Source organism: Populus trichocarpa, chromosome 14, assembly GCF_000002775.5.
Source record: "Populus trichocarpa isolate Nisqually-1 chromosome 14, P.trichocarpa_v4.1, whole genome shotgun sequence".
NCBI lineage: Eukaryota > Viridiplantae > Streptophyta > Magnoliopsida > Malpighiales > Salicaceae > Populus > Populus trichocarpa.
Window position 1 is genome coordinate 15,922,344 of NC_037298.2, and position 23,635 is coordinate 15,945,978.

Below are 23,635 nucleotides of genomic sequence, written 5' to 3' on the forward strand. Positions count from 1 at the left end.
TTTCAGCAGCGAATCATAAATTTGCTTTAGACAACGCAATTTCAGCAGCGAATGTTGATTCGCTATAGACATCACGATTCGGCAACGAAATTGATTCCCCGCAGGCAACACCATTTGGCAGCGGAACTAATTCGCTGTTGACAACACATTTCGGCAGTGAAAATTCCTTTGCTGCAGATAACACAAATCGGCAGTGAAACTAATTCGCTGCAGACCACTTGATTGGGCAGCAAAACTAATTCGCTGCAGACAACATCACTCTGCAGATAACATCACCTTAACATATTACTATACAATTTCATCAAACACAAACAGAAGTTTATGTCATTAACACCAACATACTTCTAGTTTTGGTTTCAGCAAGGTCTAAGGTCCCAATGACTACACAATTTTGTACATAACCCTTTCTAACACAAGTTCTTCTATCATACATGCAAGAATCAAGATAATAACACCATCATACATTCTGTTTTAGTTCAAGTATGTCCTTAAAAGTTCAACGAGATCATAATTTCTACATTTCTTCATCTCATTCCCCTTAGATCTTCCATTTAATTATTTTCGTAACTATGAGTGCATGAACACTAAACCTTCTATTTTGGGGTTTTCATCCCCTCCTTGTTCTGAAATCGTGAGGCAGCAACCAGCCAAGGAAAAATACTTCTCTTACCTCACGTTTTTGACAACTTTAGAGCAAGTTTTGGTGACATGGTTCTTTCCTCAATCTCGGTTTTTCCTTCTCTTCCATCTCTGTTGTACAGTGGGTCTGTCACACTCCCTCTCCTCTCATGGTTTCAGTCATCAACGTAACTCCTTAGCTTTCTTCTTCTTCAAACACTCAAGGCAAGGGATATGTAGCTCGTGTAGGTGGGTCTTCTCCTTGGAGAGAGTGGCTGTTGTTGTAGTCACAGCTGCTGACCAGTTATGGGGAGGGGGCCTGAACTCCTCCTTCCATGGCTTCGACCACTTCTGTCTCACCATTAGTCACCCTTCTTCTTCAGCATTCAAAGGTGGTGCATGTAGCTGGGTATGCAGTTGCTGCAGGCAGATTTTTAGGGAGAGGAAGAAGGCAAGAGCATGCAACCTGTTTTGGAAAGAGTGCCCCTTTCTCTCTCCTTGCTGCATTTATACCCCTCTTAAATGCAAAGGGGTGTTTGGACGTTGGACCAAGGTTGTCCTTATCCCCCTTTTGGGTTATCCTTAGGTTGGTTTTTATTCCTATTCTCCCCTAGAACTGCGCCATTGCCGATTAAAAAATCAGCAGACAAAAACTTTGCCGTTGCCGATCCAGAAATCGGCAACAAAAACTGTGCCACTACCGATCCAGAAATCAGCAACCCCAAACTTTGCCACCGCTGATTCAAAAATCGACAACAAAACTGTGACCCTGCTGATTCAGAAATCGACAGCCCCAAACTATGCCGCTACCGTTTTAGAAACCGACAGCCAAAAGTTTTGCCGCTGCAGATTCTGAAATCGACAGCCAAGTACTGTGCCGCTGCCAATCAAGAAATCGATAGAAAAAAATATGGTGCTGCCGATCCAGAAATCGGCAGCCTCAAACTGTGCCGCTGCCAATTCAAAAATCGGCAGCCAAAAGCTTTGCTGCTGCCGTTTCTGAAATCGACAGCCAAGTACTGTGCCGCTGTCGATCTAGAAATCGGCAGGCTTTGCTGCTGCCGATTCTAAAAGCAGCAGCCAAGTACTGTGTCGCTGCCGATCTAGAAATTGGAAGCCTCAAACTATGCCGCTGCCGATTCAGAAATCGGCAGCCAAAAGCTTAGCTGATGCCGTTTTTGAAATCGACAGCCAAGAACTATGTTGTTGTCGATCCAGAAATCGGCAGGCTTTGCTGCTGCCGATTCTGAAGGCGGCAGCCAAGTACTGTGCCGTTGCCGATCTAGAAATCGGCAGCCTCAAACTGTGCCGCTGTCGATTCAGAAATCGACAATTAAAAGCTTTCCTGCTGCCGGTTCTAAAAGCAGCAGCCAAGTACTGTGCCGCTGCCGATCTAGAAATCGGCAGCAATGGTGGAGTCGTTTTAGATTCCCTTGCATCCTTGCAGGCCATGGAGGGACACATCTGCGCTCTGTGTTGCTCACAAACAAACCCCGGCGCAAGAAGCGCCAAGGAAGTTGAGTACTAGGAGCACGCCCCCATAGCCTCGAAGACACGACATTGGGGGCGCGCCTTCTTCTGGTGATAATCTAAACGACTCTCGGCAACGGATATCTTAGCTCTTGCATCGATGAAGAACATAGCAAAATGCGATACTTGGTGTGAATTGCAGAATCCCGTGAACGCAACTTGCGCCCGAGGCCTCTTGGTTGAGGGCACTTCTGCTTGGGTGTCACGCATTGTTGCCCCCACTCCCCTTAGCTCACGAGGATGGGGCGGATACTGGTCTCTAGCACGCTTCTGATCGTGGTTGGTCCAAAATTGAGTCCTCAACGACGGTCGCCACGATGAGCGGTGGTTGAGAGACCTTTAGACGTGGTCGTGTGCGTGCCTGTCACCCCCGGGACCTCCTGGACCCTCGGGCATCGATTTTCTAGGATGCTATCGTTGTGACCCCAGGTTAGGCGAGACTACCCGCTGAGTGTAAGCATATCAATAAGCGGAGGAAAAGAAACTTACAAGGATTCTTCTAGTAATGGCGAGCGAACCGGGAAATGCCTAGCTTGAGAATTTGGCGCCTGCGATGTCCGAATTATAGTCTAGAGAAGCGTCCTTAGTGGTGGACCAGGCCCAAATCCCCTGGAAAGGGGTGTCGGAGAGGGTGAGAGACCCGTCGTGGCTGGACCCTACCGCACCACGAGGCGCTGTTTGCGAGTCGGGTTGTTTGGGAATGCAGCCTCGATCGAACGGTAAATTTTGTCTAAGGCTAAATACGGGCAAGAGACTGGTAGCAAACAAGTATTGCGAGGGAAAGATGAAAAGAACATTGAAAAAAGAGTCAAAGGGTGCTTGAAATTGTCAGGAGAGAAGTGGATGGGGAATGGTTAAAGTGAAGCTTGTTTAATTGATATCATGAAGACCAAGATCAGAGCAACAGTCTCTAAAGTCTGAGGTTTCATACGTAGAGACAGTTTCATCGTTGTGTTTGTCTGCTTGAGAAAGCACAGAATTAAAATCGCCAAGCACCATCCAAGGACAATTAGAGATCCATTTTCGCAGATCATCCCACATAGATCTTCTAGCAATAATAGTATTGAAACCATAAACAAAGGTGATTGTGAAGCTAAACTAAGAAATGAAACTGTTGACAGAAAGATGAAGGCCCTGAGCAGAAGACTCAAGCAAATCAACTTTAACCGTTGCAGGATTCCAAAAGACAACAATCCTAGCAGTGCTAGCTACATCAACATTAGTAAAAAACTTCCAATCCGTGAGACGGAATTTATGCATACAAGCAAACCTAGAAGAGAGAATCTTGGTTTCACGAAGACCGCAAATATCCATTTTATACTTCTTCATGAGGCGAACAACCTCATGTTGTTTCAGGGGATTATTAAGACCCTTGATATTCCAGCTAGAGATAATCATGAATTTGCAGAGGGAGGAGTAACACTCCCACCACTACCACTTAGTCTTTGATTTCGACTTCGTGTCCCACTTCTAGTAGTCACCCCTAAGGAATGTACCCCATGGGAATTTCCATCACTGATCCTGGTCCCAAGACTAGTTATCAAATGCTCAAGAACAACACTGGAAGAAGACGTGGCATTAACCTGTTCTGCACTGGTGGGGTGAGGAGAATCATCACAAGAAGTTTCTTCTGGAACATCCACTATGACTACCACTTCTTCCCCTTAAGGCTATATCTAGGCTGCTTGTTAGTCTTCCGTCGTGACTCCACAGTTACCCAACCGTCAGTTGTATCACTAGCTTCAGGCTACACGGAAGTAGTGGGAGGAATCTCAGGAGGAGTCTTCCTTTAAGGGCACGAAGTCTGCACCTGTTGGACTGTAGAGATGGGGGTCCCCTGAGGAAGGTGTGGCCCCAACCTGCTAAAAACACTCCCTTTGGCATTGTGCCTAGCACGAGCATTAGCTTGATTGCATATGTCTTTACTACCCTTATCAATACTATCATGTCCAGTATCCTTTAGAATGTGGTTTCTAGTCTCCGTGCTTGCATATGCAGCAGCTTTAGGATAGAGGAGACGAGAGTGGCCAAGAACATGACAATGAGTACAAAATTTTGGCAATGTTTCATAAATAACTTTTTGATGGAGAGTAAAGCCATTTAGCAGGAACACATCAACAATATAAAGAAGGTCGTATGGTCTGGAAATTCACTGCCGAAATTGCGTTGTTTGCAGTGAATTTGGGATTCACTGCCGAAGTTAAATTGTTTGTAGCGAATTTCTGAAATTGAGTTGTTTGTAGCGAATTAACATTCGCTGCCGAATTGTGTGTTGTGCAGCGAATTTGGGATTGGATGCCGAAGTTGAATTGTCTACAGTGAATTTGAAATTCATTGCCGAAATTGAGTTGTTTGCAGCGAATTAACATTCGCTGCCGAATTGTGTGTTTTGAAGAGAATTTGGGATTCGCTGCCGAAGTTGTCTGGTCTGCAGCGAATTTCATTTGAAATTCGCTGCCGAAATTGAGTTGTTTGCAGTGAATTAACATTCGCTCCTGAATTGTGTGTTTTGGAGCGAATTTGGGATTCGCTGCTGAAGTTGTATTGTCTGCAGCGAATTTGTGACTCGCTGCCGGAATTGAGTTGTCTGTAGCAAATTAGCATTCACTGCCAAAAACATGTTGGCTGCAGCGAAGTAGCATTTGCTGCTGAAATTGTGGCGCTAGTAGCGGACCAGTTTTTGCTAACGAATTGGGCAGCCTGCAGCGAACCAGTTTTTGCTGCCGAATTGCGTAGCCTACAGCGAACTAGTTTTCGCTGGCGAACTGTCCGGCCTACAGTGAGTCAATTTTCACTGCCGATTTCTACAATCAGCCTCCCGAGCATAAATGACTCAAATGCTTGCAACAATTTCATTGTATGATGGTTTCATACATGGAACACTTAAATGTGAACATATGGATTCTTGAAATAAGTATGGTGATGAATGTGATTTAAGGATGCAAATATACTGAATTGTGGCATTGATGTCTTAGGTGATGCGGCTGGGATCGGACCATCGTCAGGACAAGGACAAACCGCAGGTGGAACAAGTAGTTATTTTCCACCTTCTTCTCATATGATGTTTGTGTTTTGAAATGATTTACTTATGATGATATATTATTGAATCCTTGATGAATGATGAAACAACAATGAAGTGTCTGATTGAATTTTTGATGATTGTCGAAACGACTATGAAATGTTAATCGAGTTCTTGATGAATGTTGAGACGATGATGACAATGTTAATGTTCTGAAATAACCTATTTGAGGTGGATATATTATTGTGTTGCGATGAATACTAAACTGACTATGAGATGTTGATTAGGCTATTATGAATTTAGGCTGCTGACGAATGATTGTATGAGTATTACGAAGGATCTACTGTGGTATTTTATTGAATGTAATTATGATGAATGGTTGTATGAGTATTACGAAGGATCTACTGTTGTATTTTATTGAATGTAATTATGATGAATGGTTGTATGAGTATTATGACAGATCTACCATTGTATTTTATTAATGTAATTATGATGAATGGTTGTATGATTATTATGAAGGATGTACTATTGTATTTTATTGAATGTAATTGTGACGAATGATTGTATAAGTATTACGAAAGATCTACTGTTGTATTTTATTGAATGTAATTGTGACGAATGGTTGTATGAGTATTATGACATATCTACCATTGTATTATATTGAATGTAATTATGACGAATGGTTGTATGAGTATTACGAAGGATCTACCATTGTATTATACTGAATGTTAATTATCATGAATGGTTGTATGAGTATTACGAGGGATCTATTATTGTATTATATTGATTATTAACTGTCATGAATGGTTGGATGAGTAATACAAAAGGTGTACTGTTGTGTTATATTGAATGCTAAACTGTTATGGAATGTTTGTTTGTATATTACAAAGGATCTGTTATCGTGTTTACTGAATGTTAAACTATTACGGGACGTCTGTACGAGTATCATGAATGGTGTACTATTATGTTACAGTGAATGTCAAATTGTTATGAATTGTTTGAATGAGCAATTCAAAGGATATTACCATGTTATAGTGATCTCATAAACTGCCTCTGGAACATTTGATGGTTAATGATTAGCTTTGGCTAATGGCATCCGAATGGATGACCAGGATAATTAATTGATTAGCTTCGGCTAATGGCATCTGAGATGGATGATCGGGTTGTGATTGTTGATCAGTTTCGGCTAATGGCATCCTAAGTGCATGACCGAGATAAATGTTGATTAGCTTTGGCTAATGGCATCCGAGATGGATGACCGAGACAATTAATTGATTAGCTTCGGCTAATGACATCCTAGGTGGATGACCGGGATAAATAATGATTAGCTTCGACTAATGGCATCCGAATGGATGACCGGGACAAATGTTTGATTAGCTTCGGCTAATGGCATCCGAATGGATGGCCGGGATAATTGATTGATTAGCTTCGGCTAATGGCATCCAAAATGGATGACCAGGATAAATGATGATTAGTTTCGGCTAATGGCATCCGAGATGGATGACTGGGTTGTGATTGTTGATCAGTTTCGGCTAATGGCATTCTAAGTGGATGACCGGGATAAATGTTGATTAGCTTTAGCTAATGGCATCCGAGATGGATGACCAGGACCATTAATTGATTAGCTTCGGCTAATGGCATCCTAAGTGGATGACAGGGATAAATGATGATTAGCTTCGGCTAATGGCATCCGAATGGATGACCGAGACAAATGTTTGATTAGCTTCGACTAACGACATTCTAAGTGGATGACCGGGATAAATGATGATTAGCTTCGACTAACGACATCCTAAGTGGATGACCGGGATAAATGATGATTAGCTTTGGCTAATGGCATCCGAGATGGATGACTGAGTTGTGATTGTTGATCAGAATCGGCTAATGGCATCCGAGATGGATGACCGGGTTATGATTGATGATTAGCTTCGGCTAATGGCATCCATGATGGATGACCGGGTTGCGTTTGATGATTTGCTTTGCCTAATGGCATCTGTGGTGGATGGCTAAATTGATTATAAAAAAATTAGCTTTGGTTAATGGTATCTATAGGAATGACGGGGGTTGATTTCTTGCTTAGTTTTTGTTAATGGCATCCAAGATGGATAGTCGAATTTAAATGTTGCAATTAGCTACAGCTATAAGTATCCAGGGTGGATGACCGGGTTAAGGTGAAGTATTTAACCCCGATCGATGTTAAACTTTGGCCCCACAACCTCGTGGAGAGGTTGGGGTGTGTGAGTGAGAAAAGTACAGTTAACGAAATAATGAGAGATGTACAATGTAAATAAGAAGTATAAGAAGGAATCTTCCCGTTCTAAGTTAATAATGAAAAGCAATGACAATGTTCTTCTAGATGTTTATTATTATGTTGGATTATTTACAATTCTTATATCCATGTTGTTTTGTAACAGGGACATCACACAATCAAGGTGCATAGGAAAGCCTGTTCCACAGGTTCACATATTTTGAAAGGTGCTATGTAATAGTATGACTTAGCTGTTATGTTGAATATTTGCCATTTGACACTTTTGTAAGGACTTGTAATGGAGCACGGATGGGGATGTGCGAACATGTAGATACGATGCTATGAATACATTTATGTGGTATTTCCTTTTATGAGGATGCTATGTTATGAAATCACATGAGGATCGTATGAAAGAAAGTACTAGTTGTGTAAGATTGTTGATTATAAACTCGTGTTGATAACGAGATTGGAACAAGAATGCAAACACACAGGTATTCCAATATGACGTACTATAAATGTATGAATATGAATATATAATATTATGGACATGTGTATTGGGTATCTGTTGTATGAGAATGTTGTTTTACGAGAACTATATCCCTATGATGCCATGATAAGGAAGGAACATAATCACTAGTTCACAAAATGTCATTGCGAGAAGTAAAAAAAAAATCTATCGATTTTGGCCTTGAAAAAGTCGGGTCGTTACAGGAGTAGAACAGGCCAGAACCTTTACTGGAACATCCGGGGTTGGCAGGGGAGGATCCCGATGTAGAGATCGAGAACTGTGATTTCTAGTAGGGGAAGCGCTTGTTAAGAGACGGGGACCATCAAGCTGGGCATCACAAAGAAGCAACGATTTCTTTTTAGATTTCCCCATAAGCTAACCAAGAGATTCGTAAGAACCCATAAAACTTGACAATCGAAAGATTGCTCTCACACTGTGGCCAGACAGAAGCGTCGCTTGTACCAAGGGTTCGTGCTCTAGCCGCAACTAAATAGTACACCAGAGTGCTTACAAAAGAGGAGCCTGCGAGATTACAGAGATTAAGAGAAGAAATCGTTGTACAGTGAGGGAGAAACAGATGCACACAAGCAGAACGCAACCTCTGTCTCTCTCTTTTTTTATATATATCAAATGCAAGAAATTGTATAGATCAAAAGTGAAACACAGATGGAAACCAGCAAGTCAAAATATACAGACATGAACAAATAGGCTTGTTCAAGGGGACAGGCTCCCTAGGACAAGCAGCTAACCAAATTAGCACAACAACGTGCTTATCAGAGTAAAACATAAACGACTAAGGGAATAGGCTCCCTTGGACAGGCAAAGACAACCAAAAAAAGGGAACATGCTCCCTGAACAACAAGACAAACCCGGCAAACCGGCAAGACAACAACAAATGGAATAAAACTCCAAAGATGCAATCAGCAGCAATTCAAACAAAACAAGCAAGAACCTGCAAAAACTGTAAAGCACCTGCAAGAACTGCATAGACACCAATGATCTAAACACCGCTAGAAAAGCAAGACAGACGACACCAGAGGAACCAGTGCCTAGACAAGCAGCAAGCCAGCTTCAACTATAAGCTAGGAGAAACCAACTATGATGCAAAGCTAGAGGAGCAAGCAAGCACCCACAGAGGCGCCTCCAGATGAGGCAAACAACCAGATCCAAAAGGTGCACCAACCAACTATCACCTGAGCTAGAAGCAGCTGAAAGAAACAGGGACCATACACCAAGGCCACAAGTAGAAGCTGATACTGGCAACTCTGCAACAAAGGAAAACAAGCAAGCAAGAAGGCAAACCAACAACCACTACCAGAGCAACAACAGACAGAAACAAACAGGAATAGCCAGCACCAGTAACACAGCAACAGGGACAAAGGCCACAGGCAGATGCTGATACCAGCAACACTGCAACAAAGGAAACAAGGCTGCAAATAGGCAAACCAGCAACTACTACCAGAGTAGCAGCAGACAAAACCATCAGGCAAGGTATTGCATCACATCATAAAAGTCAGGCCTCAGGCAAAAGCTATAACTCTGCGACAAGAAGGAAACAGGTCGACAAAAGCAACAACATAGCAATAGAACCAGCTACAGACAAAGCAAACCCAAGCTGAATATTCTCAATAGATATAGAGAAATAACACAGGGAACAGATTCCCTATCCAAAAACCCAACCAAAAGAGAGGAGAAGATCATGGAGAGGATGAGGAAGCAGAAGTTGTGTTGCTTTAAGTCCTGGAATCAACCGTAGAGGAGCTCTTGGAGGGGCAATAACCCGTTCCAACTGGCTTCCCTAGATGGCTAAAGGTGGAGGAGGCAGCAGCTCTACTTCGTGTCAACTATTGCCTTCTAGGAGGCGGTTCAGGTGTGACATCATTGTGGCCTTCAGAGACTTCACAACCTTTGGAGAGGCAAAAGGGTTAGCACCAAGAGGACTAGACCTTGATGCAACTAGTTTGGCCCGCTTGCGCCCAGAGCCAACAGTTCTCCCTTCCATAGCCACTGTTGCCTCTGCAGACATTGGATCAATCCCTAGCTCACCTTGAGGTTCTTCCCTGTTAGACTACTTCTCAACAGATGTAGTTTTAGCAGAAGGGCTAGAACATCCAGATAGAGAGGGAGCTGTCTGGGAATGCTTCTTGCATTTGTGGTTGGAAGTTTTGGTGCAAGTAGAAATCGTGTGTCCCAGGGTTCTGCACTGCTTGCAAAACCGAGGTAATGATTCATACATCACCTGCTGGGACAAGGGCACACTGTTGGGCAGGATGAGATTGATAGAGGTTGGCAGGTCAGCTAGCAAGTCAATCTCAACAAGTAATCTGGCATAGGAGAGCCGGGTCATGGAAGCTATTGGAGAATCAAAATGAACAGGCTTCCCAAGCACACTTGCAAGCTTAGAAAGACAAATTAGTGACCAACACTGGAGAGGCAGATTAGGAAACTTAACCCAGACTAGCATCCTTACCATTTCAGAAGTTGTAAAATAAAAAAACTCAAGCATTATTTTCAGAATCAAGGGCCGACCAAAAACATAATAGGGCCCTCCACTTAGCACTTCAATCATGTCCATTTCAGATGAAAAAGTGAAAATTAACCATCTGGAATCATGCATAGAGAATTTGGCGTCACATTTCCAGGAACTATTAATAAATTTTGACAGGGATGTGTATCCTGGAAATTTGCCAGCAATATACCCAATTAAACTGAACCTCCATAGGTCTTTATGTATACCCAAATCAGTTTCCAGTAAATGGCAAGATGTCAAAGCAGTATAATTAGAAAAGTGCACTAATGATGGGGACAGAGAGATAGTAGTACCTGTGAGATGGTCAGGGGAGGAAGGTCGGTGTCTTCCTGAGGAAGCTTTGCCTTTCTGTGGCGGTGGAGTTGCGACTCCAACCTTCGGTCCGACTAGGGTTTCCAACGCCAGGACAAGAACCAAGAGAACCAGACTCAGCAGAGAGAACTGGGCGAGGCCTGGTGGTGGCAGAAGATTCTACATCTGGCCCACAAGGGCCAGGAGAAGACGATGGATGAACAGTAGGTGGTGTGCTCTGCATTCCTCTATTCAGATTCTTCACCCAAACCCTAGCACTATGGTTGAAATTAACAATATCAGCAAAAGCTATTGTTGTTCTTGGAGGAGTGTAGGCTTGAGAAAGACTGGAGGAGTGCGGCACACCAAGGGAACTGCTCCGACTCAGGGTCTGTTGTGCGTGCAAAGACGAGGGACACGACGTGCAAAACCCATAGTCTTGCTAGGCAAATCGTAGAACCGAGTACTTTTTCTTTGATTTTTCCATGTAAGAATGACGCAAAGAAATCAGAAGAAGAAACTGTTAGAGTGCAGAGAGCAAGAGAAGAAATTGTTGAATAGTGAGAGGGGAAGGGACGCGCACAAGCAGAACACCAGCGGGTTTTTCTCTCACTACAACCAGGAGCTTCTCTCTCTTGATTGACTGAGAGCTCTTTCTTCATTGAAAGCTTTGTCTCTTTCTCTTCTTTTTTTGATCAAATGTAAAAAATTGTATAGATCAAAAGTGAAACAAAGTTGGAAACCAGCAAGTCAGGATATACAAGCATGTATATACAAGGGAAAGGGAACAGACTCCCTTAAATAAGAAAAGGAACATGCTCCCTGAAACAGAATTAACAATTTAGCAAGGTAAACACAACCAATAAACAAGCGCCAAACCACAGAGGGTATGGCCATCAGACACATCTCTACAGAGCTAGTCAAGGACAACACACAAGTCTCTGCAGGCAACAGTGAAGGCATGACAGAGAAGGAGCAGCAACTCCAGCAAAAACATCCAATCCAGCAAAGGGAAAATCACAGTCAAAATCAAATCAGTAGCATCAAGCTCTATCTCTTTCCTTTTCTTTTGATCAAATGTAAAAAATATATAGATCAATGAAACAAAGCTGAAGAACCAGCAAGTCACAGAATATATATACATATATAAACAGGGAAAGGGAACAAGTTCCCTTAAACATGGGTGGAAAAACCACATGGCTACAAATAACCAAAAGAAGAACTCGTGACCGCAGCAGACAGCAAGAACCATAACAGGCATCCAGATAAGAACCTAAAGCTTAGCAAGACACCAAGAAGTATCCCAAAGCTATAGAGGGCAGCTAGGGAGCCAAACCAGAAACAAACAGAACTGAGACTAATACTTAGACACCAGGAAAACCACCAGTAAAGCAGCAACAAGCACAAACCAAGCACTCCAAAAAGAGAACCAACCAGCAAATGCATCCAGAAGCAGATGCTAGCGAGAAGCCAAACAACAACAAGCATCAGCAACAACAGCAGGCACAAACCAAACCACCTAACCAGCTTATCACAATAGCAAAACCACCAGCAAAGATGCACCAGGAAAAGCAAGCAGCCCAAACTGTAGAAAAAGCAAGGAATCTGTACAAGAGATAGGACAGGACTAACTAGTCTATAAAATAGTTAACAGGCAGTTCAATACAAGCCAACAGGAGACCAAGGGAACAACCTCCCTATCAAAATACATAATACAAATAAAAAATCAAAAGGTGGATGATGGAGCAGAGTTATCCGAGTTATGCAGCAGCTGGAAAGCGACAGCAGGGGCCTTAGACTTTCCCTGTGGACCCAAACAAGTGATGGCAATAACTTTGCTTCTAGTTAAATACTGCCTCTTGGGAAGGGCTACAACAATAGTATCACCATCTTCAGAAATATTTACTCGTGGAGTAGTAGGGAGTGTGGAGCCAAAGTTCTCCGGTGTAGCAACTTTGGACCTCTTGTAACTAGGAGACTGAGGCCTCTGTTCACCAGTTGCAATAACTTCGGTGAACATAGAATCCACTAGGGGATCAGTAGAAGGGCCTGCACGATACGGTTCCTGCTTCTCAACAGCAGCTGTCTCTGCAGAGGCGCTGGAGGTGGCAGAACATGCTAGAGTTTCATGGGGCCTCGTCTTATGTTTGGGCCTGATTCCTTTAGTGCAAGTGATAGTAGAATGTCATAAGACCTTACACTGCTTGCAGAAATGTGGAAGTGATTCATACATAATCTGCTGGGGCAACGATGTGCCATTGGGCAGAACCACATTGACAGAGGAAGGCAAGTCTAAAAGTAGGTCAACTTCAATAAGAATTCTAGCATACAAAAGTCGGGTCATTTGTGCAGTAGGATTATCACAATGGATTGGTTTCCTAATCATGCTAGCAATTTTAGATAGGTAAATTGGGTTCCAGCATCTAAGAGGCAGATTTGGAAACCTCACCCAAGTTGGCATTGAGGTCATTTCGGTGGATTTAAAATCAAAGAAATCTGGCATTACTTTCAGGATGAGAGGTCGGCCAAATACTGAATAAGGACCTCCTCCTAGAACATCTAACATTTCCATTTCAGAGGAGAAGGCAAAGATTAACCAACTCGAATCATGCATTATGAAATGAGCTTTATGTTGCCAGTTTTTACTAATGTAATTTAACAGAGAAGCATATCTTGGGAACTTCCCAGCAACATAGCCAATCAAGCAGAATTTCCACTTAGCAACAAGTTCACCGACATCAATTTCCTGAAGATGACATGATGCAGAGGATGCATATTCAGGAAAGTGAATAAGAGTAGGTGACTGGGAGTTTGAAGTACCTGGTGGTGTGTCAGCTGGGGCACCCCTGCTACAGCCAAGCAGAGACTTATCCGTCATCGGGGATGCAAAAGAGGTGGCGCCAACAGGGGAGGAGTGACACCAGAAGGAAATACTGAAGGATGGCCCTTTCCAGAAGATGGTAGGGAGGGAGAAACTGTAGACGGTGCAGGGTTGAGACCACCGGAGCCCGGGCATGAACCTCTAGGGTTAGACCCAACCAATCGTTCTGTAGGTAAGAGGCTTGGTCTGGAACTGCCAAAGGAGTCTTCATTGCAACCACAAGAAGGGGGAGGATGAGGTGATTGAGCAGGAGAACTATTCTTTTGCATGGTTTTGTTCTTGTGTTTTGAGGAAACCCTAGCCGTACTCAAGAGATCAGTAAAATCAGCAAAAATAGCCTTCATTCTGGGTGGAGTGGAGGTCGGAGAAGGGGAAATAAAGCCATGTTGAACCAAAGAGCAGCTACGGGACTGAACCTTGGGCGTGCATGAGGCAGACGCATGACGGTTAGTTTGAAGCCAGAAATCACCCTGGGTGGAACAAAGAATTGAAGAGTTGGTTTTTGATTTTGTCATAATGGACCAAAGAAAGAACACTAAGGAGCAGACGACAAAGGAAGAAAAACAATGCACAATGAGGGAAGAATACAGGCGCGGCTAGGAGCACACAAACCACTTCTCTCACCACAACCAGGAGCTTCTCTCAAGTTCTGTCTCTTTTTTTTTATCAAATGTTAGAAATTTTATCGATAAAAAATAGACTAGCTGGACAACCAGCAAGCCATATATACACATGTACAGAGCAAAGCTAGCGGGAACATGCTCCCAGCAAGCATCAAAGAATAGAGACAACCCAAAAGAACAAATCATCGGTTATTTTAGGAACCCAAAGATTACAAGTGCCTAGGATAACCGACCCAAAGAGAAACTAGCCACAAACACACAAAAAATCCCATCCCCATCTACATAAGATAAGAATGCAAGCAACATGGACTTGAATCCACAAACCACAAGTATAGAACCAGAACCACCTAAGCAAAGCAGCAAACATGGAAAGACTCCTAAGACCAATGCAGCTCCCATCAGCCAACATGCAAAAGTGAGTGATCCTTCTCATGGAAGTGAAAGCTGATATAAAACAGAACTTGGAATCTCTTAAAAATTGTGAGCTCCTCTGGTTGTCCTTTCAAAGGCCCGCCTGTTTCTTTCTTCCCAAATGAGATAAACCACGATGCCCGGTGAAACTCTTTTCATATGTGCCTCCATGCTTTTCTTCATTGGATGCAACCTACGAAGAGCACTGTTTAAGGTTCTCATGCTCTTGCCCATCCGCAACCAGGATTTTATCATATCCCACAAATGACATGTCCATCCACACGTAAAGAACAAATCATTGTGGGACTCCTCCTCTTGCCTACAGAATACACAGGTGGGATTGATATGAATAAACCTTAATCTGTCACGAGTTCGGAACTTGCCCAAGACAACCAACCATACTATGAAACTATACTTAGGCAGAGACCACTACTCCCAAACCACTCTATGCCATGAGATGATCGAACCTACTGGTTGAAAGAAATTATATGCATGAGCCAGAAAGGGACCTTCACCATTAAACCAACTACTCATCAACGTGATGCTCGCCCTTGGACTTCCACAGTGCTGAGAGAGAATGTCCCTGACAGAAATAATAGACTTCCATAATGGGGAGGAATGCTGGTGAGCTTGAGCAGTCTAAATGGTGTCACTACTCAGATAAAAGTGGTGCACCCAACGAATCCAGACCGAATCCGTTTTAAGATGAATGTTCCAAAGTTGCTTGGCAAGGAAGCTTCTATTACGTGCTCTTAGATCAAAGAGACCAAGCCCTCCTTCTGCCTTAGGCATGCAAAGAGATTTCCATGCAACCAAAGTAGAGTTACTCCTCCTAATATCTCCTATCCATAAAAAATTCCTGCAGATGCTTATGATATCCTAATTACAATTTCTAGCATGGGCAAAATATTCAGCCAGAAATGAACCTTGCCAAAAAGCACAGACCAAAGAAGCTCAAGTCGCCCAGCATACGTGAGGTGTTTACCAATCCAGCCTTGTACTTACAACTCCAAATCCTGTAGAAGAGGAGGAAACTGGCTAGCTAACAGCCGATGGGGGCTCAATAGAACCCCTAAGTAGGTGAAAGGAAAAATCCCTTCCTTGAAGCCAGATTCTGAAAGGATGGATTGCTTGTGAGCATCACTAACACCACCAAAAAAGATGGATGATTTTTGTAGATTTATCACTAGACCCAATGTCTGACAAAAAATTATGAGCTGTTGAAGGAGGCAGCGAACTGAAGAGGAGTCACCGTGAGAGAAGGAGGACATCATCTGCAAAAGCTCTGTTTCTTTCTTCTTCTTTTTTTGATCAAATGTAAGAAATTGTATAGATCAGTAGTGAAAAAAAATTGGATACCAGCAAGTCAAAATATACAAACATGTACAAATAGGCTTGTTCAAGGGAACAGGCTCCTTAGGACAAGCCATCAACCAAAATAGCACAACAACGCATTAAGGAACAGGCTCCCTTGGACAAGCAATTACAACCAAAAAAAGGGAACATGCTCCCTGAACAACAAGACAGATCCGATGAACCTGCCACACAGCAATAAATGGACTCAGCAGCAATCCAAACAGAACAAGCAGAAACTGCAAAGCACCTACGGAGACTGTAGAGACACCAATGATCCAAACACTGCATTAAGCAGCACCCAGGAATATGAAATAGCCAAAAATAGCAAGGTAGACGGAAAAAGAGAAACCAACGCCTAAACGAGCAGCAAGCCAGCTTCAACTATAACAGCTAAGAGAAACTAGCTATGATGCAAAGCCAGCAGCCAGGAACAAGCAGGCACCCATAGGGGCGGCTCTAAAGGAAGCTAACACCCAGACCCAAAAGGCGTACCAACCAACTACTACCTGAACTGGAAGCACTTGAAAGAAACAGGGACCATACACAAAGGTCACAGGCAAAAGCTGATACCAGCAACTCTGCAATAAAGGAAACAAGACTGCAAAACCAACAACTACTGACTGAGAGCTCTTTTTTTTTTAATCAAATGTAAGAAATATATAGATAAATGAAATAAAGCTAGAGAACCAGCTGGTCACAGAATATATATACAAATATAAACAGAGAAAGGGAACATGCTCCCTTAAACATGGGTGGAAAAACCACATGGCTACAAATAACCAAAAAAAGACCCCGAGGTCGCAGCATACAGTAGAGCAGGGAAACTGAAACCATCCAAGGACCACAACAGGCATCCAGATAAGCACCCAAAGCTTAGCAAGACAACAAGAAGCATCCCAAACCTACAGAGGGCAGCCAGAGAGCCAAACCAACAACAAACCAAATTGAGACAAATACTCAGCCACCAGAAAAACCACCAGCAAAGCAGCAACAAGCACAAACCAAGCACTCCCAAAAGAGAACCAACCAACAAATGAATCTAGACAGATGCTAGCAAGAACTGACACCAATTAGATCACCTGCAAAGCATCAACTCAGGAACCAATCATCGAATCTTCCCAAACACAAACTGGCCAGCCAGCTAAAAAAACCACTAGCAGCAGCAGGCGGCACAAAAACCAAACCACCCAACCAACTTAACAAAAAACAGAACCATAAGCAAAGCCACATCAAGAAAAGTAGTCCAGATTGAAACAAAACAAGCAGGGAATCTGGATAAGAGATAGGACAGGACTAACTAGTCTACAAAATAGTTAACAGGCAATTCAATACAAGCCAACAAGAAACCAAGGGAACAACCTCCCTATCAAAATACATAATACAAATCAAAATCAAAAGTTGGATAATGGAGCAGAGTCATCCGAGCTGTGTAGTGGCTGGACTTCCCCTGCGGACCCAAACAAGTGATGGCAGTAACTTTGCTTCTAGTTAAATACTACCTCTTGGGAGGGGCTGCAACAATAGTATGACTATCTCTAGAAATGTGTACTCATGGAGTAACAGGTAGTGTGGAGCTAGAGTGCTCCGGTGAAGCAACTTTAGACCTCTTGCAACAAGGAGACTGAGGCCTCTAATCACCAGCTGCGACAGCTTCGATGAACATAGGATCCACTAGGGGATCAACAGAAGGGCCTGCACGATACGATTCCTACTTCCCAATAGCAGCTGTCTCTGCAGAGGGGCTGGAGGTGGCAGAACATGCTGGAGTTTCATGTGGCCTCGTCTTATATTTGGGTTTGATTCCTTTAGTGCAAGTGATAGTAGAATGTCCTAAGACCTTACACTGCTTACAGAAAATGTGGAAGTGATTCATAAATAATCTGTTGGGGCAATGATGTGCCATTGGGAGCACCACAATGATAGAGGAATACAAGTCTAAGAGCATGTCAACTTCAATAAGAATTCTAGCATGCAAAAGCCGGGTCATTTGTGCAGTAGGATTATCACAATGGATTGGTTTCCCAATCATGCTAGCAATTGTTTTATAGGCAAATTGGGTTCCAGCATCTTAGAGGCAGATTTGGAAACCTCACCCAAGTTGGCATTGTGGTCATATCAGTAGATTGAAAGTCAAAGAAATCAGGCATTACTTTCAGGATGAGAGGCCTGCCAAAAACAGAATATGGACCTCCTCCTAGAACATCTAACATTTCCATTTTAGAGAAGAAGGCAAAGATTAACCACCCTGAATCATGCATTGTGAAGTGAGCTTTATGTTGCCAGGTTCTACTAATATAAGTTAACATGGAAGCATAACCTGGGAATTTCCCAGCCACATAGCCAATCAAACAAAATTTCCACTTAACAACAAGAGCACTAACATCAGTTTCCTGAAGATGACATGAGGCAGAGGATGCATATTCTAGAAAGTGAACAAGAGCTAGAGACTGGGAATTTGAAGTACCTGGTGGTGTGTCTGGGGGAGCACCTCTGCTATAACCAGGCAGAGACTTATCCTTCACCGGGGACGCAAGAGAGGTGGCGCCAGCAGGGGAAGGAGTGACATTAGAAGGAAATGCTGAAGGATGGCTCTTTCTAGAAGATGGTTAGGAGGGAGAAATAGTAGACGGGGCGGGGTTGTGACCTCCTGAGACCAGACAGAAACCGCTATGGTTATACCTTACCGGACGTTCTATAGGCAAGGGGCTTGCCCTGGAACTGCTAGAGGAGCTGTCGTTGCGACCACCAGAAGAGGGAGGATGAAGTGATTGAGCAGGAGAACCTTTTTTTTTTGCATGGTTTTATTCTTGTGTTTGGACGAAACCCTAGTTGCACTTGAGAAATCAGCAAATGCAACCTTCGTTCTTGATGGAGTGGAGGTCAGAGTAGAAGAAATAGAGCCATGTTGAACCAGTGAGCAGCTTCGAGACTGAACCATAGGCGTGCGCGAGGCATACGTATGGCGGTTTGTTTGAAGCCAGAAATCACCCTGGGTGGAACGAAGAAGTGAAGATTTGGTCTTTGATTTTGTCATAGTGACCGAAGAAAGAACACTAAGGAGCAGAGGACAGTGACAAGAGAAGAAGAATGGTGCACAATGAGGGAAGAACATAGACACGACTTAGAGACCACTTCTCTCACTACACTGGGAGTTTCTCTCTCTTGACTACTATCTCTATCTCTTTCTCTTTTTTTTTTATCAAATGTTAGAAATTTTATAGATAAAAAATAGACTAGCTGGAAAACCAGCAAGCCATATATACACATATACAGAGCAAAGCTAGTGTGAATAGGCTCCCAGCAAGCATCAACGAACAGATACATCATAAAGAAACAAACTCTCGGTTATCTTAGGAACCCAAAGATTTTAGGTGCCGAGGATAACCGAGCCCAAGAAAAACAGCCACTGACACAAAAACCCCATCCTAATCTACATAAAATAAGAATACAAGTGACATGGACTTGAATCCACGAACCACAAACACAGAACCTGATCCTCCCAAGTAGAGCAGCAAATTTGGAAAAACCTCCCAAGACCATTGTAGCTCCCATAAGCCAACATGAAAAAGTGAGTGATCCTTCTCATGGAAGTGGAAGATGATATAAAACAAGACTTGGAATCTTCTAAAAGCTGTGTTTACTCCTCTGGTTTTCCCTTCGAAGACCCGCCTGTTTCTTTCTTCCCAGATGAGATAAACCACCATGCCCAACGAAACTCTTCTCATACGTGCGTCCATGCTTTTCTTCTTTAGATGCAACCAACGAAGAGCATTGTGCAAGGTTCTCATGCTCCTGTCCATCCGCAACTAGAATTGGATCATAGCCCATAGGCGACATGGCCATCCACACATAAAGAACAAATGATTGTGAAACTCCTCCTCCTACCTACAGAACACACAGGTGGGATCGATAGGAATAAACCTCAACCTATCACGAGTGCAGAGCTTGCCCAAGACAGCCAACCATAGTATGAAACTATACTTAGCAGAGACCACTGCTCCCGAACCACTCTATGCCATGAGTTGGTTGAACCTACTTGCCAAAAGAATTGATATGCATGAGCCAAAAAGGGACCTTCACTAGTAGACCAAGTGCTCATCAACAGGATGCTCGCCCTTGGACTTCCACAATGCTGAGAGAGAATGTCCCTGACAGAAATGATAGACTTCCATAAAGGGGAGGAATGCTGGTGAGCTTGAGCAGTCCAAATGATAGCTCTGTCTCTTTCTTCTTTTTTTAATCAAAATGTAAGTGTATTAATAGATCAAAAATATTCATCGTTGGTGAACCAACAATTTCAAATACAAGGATTAACAAAAAGGGAACAAAGTCCCTTAGTGATTTATACAACAAACCACTGAAAAAACAATAGCTAAAATCAGACAAAGGTTATGAGAGGAACCGAATATTACGAGGTTCCAAACCTAACACAAAGCAAAAGACAGGACAAAGGGACATCCTGAGAAACAATACAACAGTGAAAGATGACCAGATAACTCAGGCTGAATTGATGATCAAGCCACAGTAGCAAGCAGCAAGCCAAAGAGGAACAGAATCAGCTGCAGCAGCAACAACTACAACAAACCTCCCCCCGATGCCTTCTCAAAATTGACTTTAGGAAAGCATTTGATTCGATGCAATGGCCCTTTCTCATAGCTCTTCTTCAACTGCTGGGTTTCCCTCTGAGATTTGTTCATCTGGTGATGCTATGCATGGAAACTTCCTCATTCTCTGTTGCTGTCAATGGAAATCTTTATGGTTTCTTCCCTGGGAAGTGTGGTGTTCGGCAAGGAGACCCTCTCTCTCCCTATCTATTCCTAATCTACATGGAGTATTTCTCTCGTATGCTGGGAATGGCCACCCAACAGACAGCCTTCCACTACTAACCAAAATGTGCACTTCATCACATTTGTCATCTTGCCTTTGCTGATGACGTTCTTTTATTATGTCGTGGTGATTGCTCTTCTGTTCGGATTCTTATTGAGCAGCTTCATGCTTTTGGTCAGGCTTCAGGGCTGCATATTAATGCAAGGAAATCCTTTATATATTTTGGTGGTGTTGGTGGCAATTTGAAGCAGACTATCCTTCAAGAATCTTGTTTTTCTGAAGGTAGCTTCCCTTTCAAATACCTTGGAGTCCCCCTCAGCCCCCACAGACTTCTGGCCAGCCAGTTTTCTCCCCTACTGCATCAACTTGAATCTGTTATTCAAGGCTGGATGGGCAAGCATTTATCCTATGCAGGGCGGTTGGAATTAATCAGCTCTGTTTTACTTTGAATGGTCCAATTTTGGCTTAGTATCTTTCCCATGCCAGAGAGTGTCATCAATCAAATTACTTGTCTTTGCAGGAATTTCCTTTGGACTGGTAGTACAACCAGGAATATGTCTGCATTGGTTGCTTGGAAGAACATCTGCTTGCCCAAAGACGAAGGAGGTCTTGGTTTATATGACATTAAAGCAAGGAATAATTGCTTTCTTGTGAAGCAGCTATGGAATATTCATTTGAAAGCTGACTCTATTTGGATTAGATGGGTGCACCATTTTTATTTGCAGGACACCAACATCTGGACAACTCCCCTTCAACAAACCTCCTCCCCCCTATGGAAATCTTTCATTAAATTCCGTGACCGTCTCCTTGATGACTGTGGGGGGCAGCCAGCAGTTATCTCTATGCTGCAAAGTTGGGATAATACCACAAAGCCTTTTTCGGCTAATGCTTATGAACACTTGAGAACCAAAGGAACCCCGGTCTCTTGGGTGAATGTGGTTTGGGAGCCCTGGTGTCTTCCACGACATAGTTTTATCCTGTGGCTTGCCTTGCTTAAGCGGCTGCGAACAAAAGACAGGCTGCATTTCGTTGACATTGATGTTAGTTTTTGTATTTTGCCAGGATCATGAAGAGAGCCACGACCACCTGTTTTTTGCCTGCAGCTGGACCTCCATATTGTGGATGAAAGTCAAATCCTGGCTTAGACTAAACAAAGGCATGACCACCATCAATAGTGCAGTTCGGGGCCTTCATCTCAAGGGGAAAACTGTTGTCACTAGAATGAAAAGAGTATCCCTCAGCATTGTTGTTTACTTGATATGGGATGAAAGCAACAGAAGGGTTTTTGAAAATTCCTGCTCCCCTGTAGAGCCTATATTTCGGCGGTTTCAAGTGTTATTCTACATGATATTACGCTTTCATCAGCGTGATCTCCCCTTTCCTAATTGACTGGTTGCTGACCGTTACGGTGATGCTATCATTTGGTTTGCATTAAGATGGGCTGTTTCAGCTTTTCTTTGATGCTACTGCTCCTATTGAGTTCTTGTCTTGTTGTTTTGACGTGCATGGTTGCACTGGCCTTCACTGCATGATTGGCTGCATTTCCACGTCTCTTCATGGAAGGGATCAAGACTTACTGTTGTTTTCTTTGGCTGGTCTTTGCTTTGTGTCGCTGCATGGTTGGCTGCCTCCCCATGTCTCTGCCTAGCGTGTTTAATGACGGAAGGCTGCATCTCCTCAGCTGCATGGAATGATCTGCTGTCCTCTGATTGGCTGCATCTCCTTAGCCTCTGCATGGCTTTCTTGGTGGAAGAGCCTTTGCATAGATGTCTTGGTGTCTTCGCATGGTGGAGTTGAGATTGCTCTATTTATGCATGGTGATTCCACGTCTCTTCATCAAGGAGTCAATGTTGGATGCTGCTCTTGGCTGGTTTTTCCTTGGCGTGTTGAAGCTCTATTGCCGATGTGTGCACTCCTCATTGGTCGGTTCCATTTATCTTCATTTGTCTGCTTGTGGTTCCTTTGTGTCCTGCATGGGATCGCATGAGCTTGCATGCGTTTCCACGTTCTTTTATCTTGATTAGTTCTTGGTATTTCTGTTAGACCTTGCATATTGAGGGGTGGACGTGCATGGTTCCCCGTATCTGCATGGTTTTTCATTTAATTTGGCTGGGTGGAAGCTTCTGATTGGCTATGGTTCGTTCTCTGGATGTGATGATGAAATGGCTTTGCATGCACTTGCATGTGGCCTTTTTTGCTTGGTAATTCAGCTGCTGGCCGGTTTTATTGACACCGGTTCTGTGCTTCTTGGCTGATCTTTAGCCATCTGTCTACATTCTCTTGTGTTCACTATTCCTTGTATCTGCATGGATGAGCTGTTGCCACCTTTTCTTGGTTGCTGGTGGTGTTTTAATGTGTTCTAGCTGGAGCCTGGCTGGGCTGTCTCTATCTCTGCAAGGATGGTCTTCTACGTCTCTGCATGGATGGGCATGCTTTGCATGGATGGCTGGTAATTGTATCTACATGGATGGCAAAACGTTCATCGTCCCTGGATTTTCTGTATGGCTTTCTATTGTGCTCATCAGCTTGTCTGCTCTTAGCTTCAGCTTGTGGGCTTCTGGCTCCAGCCTCTCCTGCTAAGAGTTTCATTCATCCTTTCATCTTGTAGTTGTGGCTGACTCATCCTCGTCAGCTTCTGCTTATTTTGCTTTGTGTTAGGTTGGAACCTTATACGCTTTGGTTCCTCTCATAACCATTGTTGGTTTTTTCACTGTTATTATTTTTTCAATGGTTTGCTATTTTGGTCTTTTAGGGAGCCTGTTCCCTTTGCCAGATTATGTATATCCTTTGTATTGC

At 43.3% G+C, this 23,635-nt stretch overlaps 1 pseudogene; it reads left to right on the forward strand.

Annotated features, from left to right (window-relative positions):
• Nucleotides 1-2,213: 2,213 nt before the first annotated feature.
• Nucleotides 2,214-2,353, forward strand: LOC112324194 (5.8S ribosomal RNA; annotated as a pseudogene).
• The last annotated feature ends 21,282 nt before the right edge of the window (nucleotides 2,354-23,635 follow it).